The sequence below is a fragment of the Schistocerca cancellata genome, chromosome 7 (genome assembly GCF_023864275.1).
Source record: "Schistocerca cancellata isolate TAMUIC-IGC-003103 chromosome 7, iqSchCanc2.1, whole genome shotgun sequence".
NCBI classification, from domain to species: Eukaryota; Metazoa; Arthropoda; class Insecta; order Orthoptera; family Acrididae; genus Schistocerca; species Schistocerca cancellata.
Window position 1 is genome coordinate 253,484,536 of NC_064632.1, and position 7,175 is coordinate 253,491,710.

The following is a 7,175-nucleotide window of genomic DNA, read 5'->3' on the forward strand; positions in this document are numbered from 1 at the left end:
ATGCCAGCATCATATAACCATACATTAGAGCTGGATGCCCTCGGGAAAAATTAAGGCTTAGTTTCCTCTTGCTTTCAGACGTTCGCAGTACCAGCACAGCGAGGCGTTTTGGTTGATATTGCAAGGCCAGATCAGTCAATCATTCTGACTTTGGCCCTGCAACTACTGAAAAGGCTGCTGCCCCTCTTCAGGAACCACGCGTTTGTCTGGCCTCTCAACAGCTAACCTTCCGTTGTGGTTGTATTGCTGAGACACGCAAGTTTTCCCAGCAACGACAATGTCCATGGTTCCGGGGGGGGGGGGGGGGGGCAGAAAGAAGAAAAGACAAATGTTTTGTGAAAGTATTTGAATGAAAGTAAGGAAAAAAAAATCTGACGCACCTATGAGTGATGCTCGAAATCATGTACAGCAAAGGAGGTGCTGACTGAGAATTTAAAGTTCACTATTTAACCTAGATACTTAGAATTAAAAAAAAATAGACTACTGGAGGATATTCAAACTAGTCAAATCTACTTTATTTCTTACTGTTACACAAATCATTTCACAAAATATTTGACCCTTCTGCCGCTGTTTATAGCTGAGTTCAGTTCCCGATGCCCACGACCCCCTTTAAGGCTGTTTTATTTTTCAGGGTCTGAACTGGTATTCGGTGTAACGCAATTTTTCCTAATCGTTTCCCAGCTCTACTGAATGTGGCGGTGACCGGCGAGCTATTTATGAACTGAGTGCTGGACCGCAAGCGTTGTTGACAGTGAAACTTCCATCCCAGTTTATCAGGGTTTTCTGATTTCTTTATTTCGACATACTTCTTCCTGTGCTGTCCCAGAAACTTGGCGTAGCCATACGATAAAATAAATAAATTAATTAATTCTACGGTGAGGATCTTCATATTTGAAGGTGTTCGAGGTTTATGGGCCAGAGTCTATAGCGCCGAATTTTTTTCTATCGACTGCTGATTGCTCCGAGTTAAGGAGATAGAGATGTGTGTCCGTTGGTTTCCTATATGCACTGTGACCCAGAAATCTGTTCGTTCTTCTCTTTACTATCTCTGGGGCTGGTTTTAAGAGAACGAATCTCTTGTTCTATAGCTGAGTAATGTGGTCAATCTCTCTTCGTTTTAAGAATCCAGTACATTATTGACCCTAAGAAAAGTTTCTCTAACACACAAAACCCCCAACTTGCAGGTTACAGTTACTCCGCTAGGGGTGTATCCGATTCCTTTGTGTTGTGCACACCTTTTAGCGGAAGTTGGGAAATTCGAATCTGAGATCGACGCAAAATCGTCTGGTTCATGTCCAAAGTTACCTCAAAGGGTAGGCGCAACTCATTGTACAAAAAACACACGGAATAAAACATCACAGAACTACGGCTATGTACCATTTATTACATTTAAATTACAGATGTATATAATACACTCCTGGAAATGGAAAAAATAACACATTGACACCGGTGTGTCAGACCCACCATACTTGCTCCGGACACTGCGAGAGGGCTGTACAAGCAATGATCACACGCACGGCACAGCGGACACACCAGGAACCGCGGTGTTGGCCGTCGAATGGCGCTAGCTGCGCAGCATTTGTGCACCGCCGCCGTCAGTGTCAGCCAGTTTGCCGTGGCATACGGAGCTCCATCGCAGTCTTTAACACTGGTAGCATGCCGCGACAGCGTGGACGTGAACCGTATGTGCAGTTGACGGACTTTGAGCGAGGGCGTATAGTGGGCATGCGGGAGGCCGGGTGTACGTACCGCCGAATTGCTCAACACGTGGGGCGTGAGGTCTCCACAGAACATCGATGTTGTCGCCAGTGGTCGGCGGAAGGTGCACGTGCCCGTCGACCTGGGACCGGACCGCAGCGACGCACGGATGCACGCCAAGACCGTAGGATCCTACGCAGTGCCGCAGGGGACCGCACCGCCACTTCCCAGCAAATTAGGGACACTGTTGCTCCTGGGGTATCGGCGAGGACCATTCGCAACCGTCTCCATGAAGCTGGACTACGGTCCCGCACACCGTTAGGCCGTCTTCCGCTCACACCCCAACATCGTGCAGCCCGCCTCCAGTGGTGTCGCGACAGGCGTGAATGGAGGGACGAATGGAGACGTGTCGTCTTCAGCGATGAGAGTCGCTTCTGCCTTGGTGCCAATGATGGTCGTATGCGTGTTTGGCGCCGTGCAGGTGAGCGCCACAATCAGGACTGCATACGACCGAGGCACACAGGGCCAACACCCGGCATCATGGTGTGGGGAGCGATCTCCTACACTGGCCGTACACCACTGGTGATCGTCGAGGGGACACTGAATAGTGCACGGTACATCCAAACCGTCATCGAACCCATCGTTCTACCATTCGTAGACCGGCAAGGGAACTTGCTGTTCCAACAGGACAATGCACGTCCGCATGTATCCCGTGCCACCCAACGTGCTCTAGAAGGTGTAAGTCAACTACCCTGGCCAGCAAGATCTCCGGATCTGTCCCCCATTGAGCATGTTTGGGACTGGATGAAGCGTCGTCTCACGCGGTCTGCACGTCCAGCACGAACGCTGGTCCAACTGAGGCGCCAGGTGGAAATGGCATGGCAAGCCGTTCCACAGGACTACATCCAGCATCTCTACGATCGTCTCCATGGGAGAATAGCAGCCTGCATTGCTGCGAAAGGTGGATATACACTGTACTAGTGCCGACATTGTGCATGCTCTGTTGCCTGTGTCTATGTGCCTGTGGTTCTGTCAGTGTGATCATGTGATGTATCTGACCCCAGGGATGTGTCAATAAAGTTTCCCCTTCCTGGGACAATGAATTCACGGTGTTCTTATTTCAATTTCCAGGAGTGTATATCAAATGAAAGACCACCTTAAACAGTTCTGTCTGTTTACCTGTGCACATGAACATGCACTGTTTCTTGTGAATTCTGGTAGAAACCGCTAGTAGCAAAGATGGCGACTAGTGAACAGAAAGCTTTTTGTGTTTTACATTTCGCAGTGACTGACTCTGTTGTTACGAGCTCAAAGTAACGTGCATTCCGCATTAAGTTCCAATGTAGTCTTCCAAGTGGGAATAACATCCGTAAATGGTATTACCAGTTTAAAGACACTGGCTGTCGTTGCAGAAGGAAGAGAACGGGACAACCTGTTGCTCAAGGGCTTGTTGAGTGAGTCAGAGAGAGACGCGTAATCAGAAGAAATCATTTCGGAAGGATAGTTGTGAATTAGCATTTCTAGTGGCGTCTATGTCTTGGCTACTAAGGATGCACTAACGTGTCCTGATCGTTTGAAGCCCTTACGGGCTCTAAAGCCTGTGTACTACGATCTACATGCCAAGTTTGAAAATGAAATGTTACTACATGACGATGAACATTTTGTGCATGGTGTCATCTTCAGTGATGAATCGACATTTTACCTAAGTGGAAATGTGAACACACATACTTTTCACATCTGGGGGGGAGGGGGGGGGTAGCAGATCCGCACGAGATGGTGCAGTTGAACGAGACACTGCTCAGTTCAGGTATCATCGAAACGAGCATTAAATTCCCCCATTGCTATGACCATATTCAGCACTATTTATTGTGACTAAGAAAACAGCAACTGTTTTCCATCCAAATTTTATCACAGTTTGTATAACCATAATAATAGTACTGGTTGTTCCAAAATGAATTTAAGTGTTTTAGGGTTTTGTAGCATATATTACGTTCAACTTATAATTACAAGAATTTGTCACATGAAAGAATAATTCAAATGGCATCATTTATCAATGTGAAGTTACATGTTCTAACTCGCGCCGTGTTAGTTCACATAAATTGTGTCCATCGTTTCATAGGAACCCCAGAGATGCTGCCTCCATTGCCAGAAGGGGGATGGGAATCCCCGGGAAAAAGGAAAAGAAGGATAAAATTAGACAAGAAAAACAGGACTCTCCTATAGTTACTCTGACAGATTGCTATGTACTTAGGCCACGAGTAGGATTGGTGAGCTAACAAGAAGATTGCAAAATAAAAGAGGACACAATAATGTACCCCTTTTCATGCGTTTGCTTACTAATTATTAGAGTTATGTGTGTATATATGTTATGGCTATGTTTACGTTTTCGGAAGTACTGAGTTATAGATAGTGATGCTCTACGAAACTACTCTCGAGTGAACATAAAGGAAACTTTTTGTGCAAATACTGACTAAAGAAATTTTGACTGCAACTTGCAATATTTGTGGCGATCCACAGCCTCCAGATGCTTAATAAACGTAAACATGGTCCGTGGTAGGCTGTAATGCGATGTTTATTTAATCGTGCGATTAGCTAATTTCTATTAAGCGTCATTGTCAAGCACTTGTAAAACCAACATGGAAAAACACCAAGTTGTCTGCATACATCGCCATTTATAAATAACATGTTACATGTCTCACATTAAGACAAAACATTACTCTACAAATTTCTAACTTACATTTGTAACATATGTATTTCATGTCATTTTCAAATTACTCTTAATTATAAGTAAAAACTGACAATATTCCGTCATTTGACGATAGGATCCACGCTACAGCGAAACCTTTTAAGATCGCATTCGGATTTTTGCTCTTTGTACAACAATATGGTAATTGACAGCAGCTGGTAATTTGTTGTTACAGGTACATATTATCCAAAGGCATAAAGACACTTGATAGCGCAGGTACTATACATATACATATATTGCAGCCTACTAGGGAAGTGTAAATAGTTGTAAATAAATTAGTGCGTATGTTACAGGTACTTCTCAACGGAAATCAGGAGACTGGACTTTTCTGAGGAAGAGCGGACTGTAACGGGATAATTTATCGTAGTACTTGCACCACAAACATGGAGAAACAGGAGAAAAAGCATCGCCTGTGACCTATTCCCGGCGTCCTGAAGCTCCATCTTGTGCTCCAGGTACTGTCATAATTCATCTGTTTACGTCTATAACAAACCATAACATACATTACTGCAAATGATAACTACCTTTTAATGCACATGCGCCTTCTTATCCTTGCTCTCTTTATACAAGTTATGGAAGGTTATAGATAGCATATTTGCATATCTAAAGGAAAGAATATAAACTCTTTTATAATCACAGAAATGCTGCAGATTTTAATAGTCTGTGAATATTTCAAGTTTACAACACCAACTCGCACATACCGATCTCGTCATCTTAACCTAAGTGGTTTTCATCATTCACACCCAGATGGCACGCGCCTCCTCTCTTGCAGGGCCTCCCTCTCTGTACAACATATGACAAATATTTTTGCGGCATAGAAACACAAAAAACAATAATGAACCTCTGCTCTTTCTTTTTGAAGAAAGCCCGTTTGCATGGGAGGCGAGCACGTTACCACCCAGCTAAGCAGGCGGACATTAAAAAATTAATGTAGAGTAATGAAATTGCGGGAATATACGAGGGCTATTCGGAAAGTAAGGAACGATCGGTCGCGAAAAGGAAACCACAGTGAAAATCCGATGAAGTTTTGCTCGGGTGTGTTGGGAAGTGTCTCTATTATGCCCGTCCGTCGCGTAACGTCGTTCTTTTTAGTTCTGAGCAAAACTAAAGATACCTAGAACAATTGTGTCTACCGCCAAGTACGAGGGCCTGGTGAGAAATTTCGCCTGAAGCTACGCAGCCAACATTACATAACTGTCGTGCATGTTCTTATTCAAGACAATTGTCAGCCGCATTCTGCAGGGGCAATGAAGATGCTCCTGCATCGTTTCCAATTGGAAATGTTTGATTACCCACAATGCAGCCCGTAATTGTCTCTCGCTGAGTATCATCTCTGCTCACATGATCCGCTGGCTATGAAGACAAGATTTTGCACAGACGACGAGCTGTAGGACAGCGTAGAGAATTGGTGGAAAGCACTGGCGGCTGCCTTCTATAACGAGGGTATTGGAAAGTTGGTACAACGCTACGACAAACGTGTAAGTCGGGTCGGCGACTATGGAGATAAGTAGCTGGAAGTTGTTGCTAACTGTTGAAAATAAAACAGTTTTGATTTTCACTGTGGTTTCCATTTCGCGACCTATCGTCCCTTACTTTCCGAATAGCCCTCGTATTTTTGTAGGCAACAGATCTAAGTGATTAACATAGCAAGATAACAGGTGAATGTAAGCGACAGATAAGCCACCGAAATGAGAAATGCTGGTACATTAATAATCGATGTAGTGGCCAGAATGTTGACTGCAAGAATGCATATGTGCGTACACTGTGTTGTACAGCTGCCGGATGTCAGTTTGCGGTAAGGAGTTCCATGCCTGTGGCACTTGGTCGATCAATGCTGGGACGGTTAATGCTGTTAGCGAATGACGCTGGTGTTGACGCCCGATGATGTTCCATATGTGCTCGACTGGAGACAGATCTGGTGATCGAACAGACCAAGGCAACATGTGGACAACTTGTAGAGCATGTTCGGTTACAACGCCGGTATATGAGCGAGCATTATCCTGTTGGAAAACAGTTCCTGGAATGCTGTTCGTGAATGGCAGCACAACAGGTCGAATCACAAGACAGGCGTACAAATACGCAGTCAGGGTGCGTGGAACAACCGTAAGAGTGCTCCCGGTGTCATACGGAATCTCAACCCAGAGCATAACTCCAGGTTGGTTGCAGGCCCCCAACTGGCCTTCTCCTAACGAACACACGGCCGTCATTGGCATTGAGGGAGAACCAGCTTCAAACCACAACAGAGGGAAGGAGCGTACAGCTTTTCGTAACCCTATTACACGACCTCGTTCAAACTCAGTGAGATGCTGAAATGGCGTCTTTCTCGCATTAAAAGCTTCTTGACGAACATAAACTCGCCACGTTCAGCCTCAAAGGTAACTAACGCTAACAGCCGTTACAGCGTGTGTTTAAAGCAAACAGGATTTTCATCCTCGTAGTGAGGCTACTAGCGCCACTCTTATGCGACTGGCGAGAAACTTGGACAGACTTCACAGTTTAGATGCAGAAACACGTGTACTAGCTTTTGTTTATGTCGCACAACTCCTTCTTGGTTTTTAGATTTTTTTCCGTGAAGTATAAGGGGCTAAAGTGTCGAAACAACATGTAATTCCACCTTTTCCGCAACGACACAAAGTCAGCACAATAGGCTGTAGGGTGGTAGGAGTGGACCAAAGTAACACATCAGGCAATCGCCACGTTGCATGAGTGGGGTCTTCGTGGTCGGCTCCCG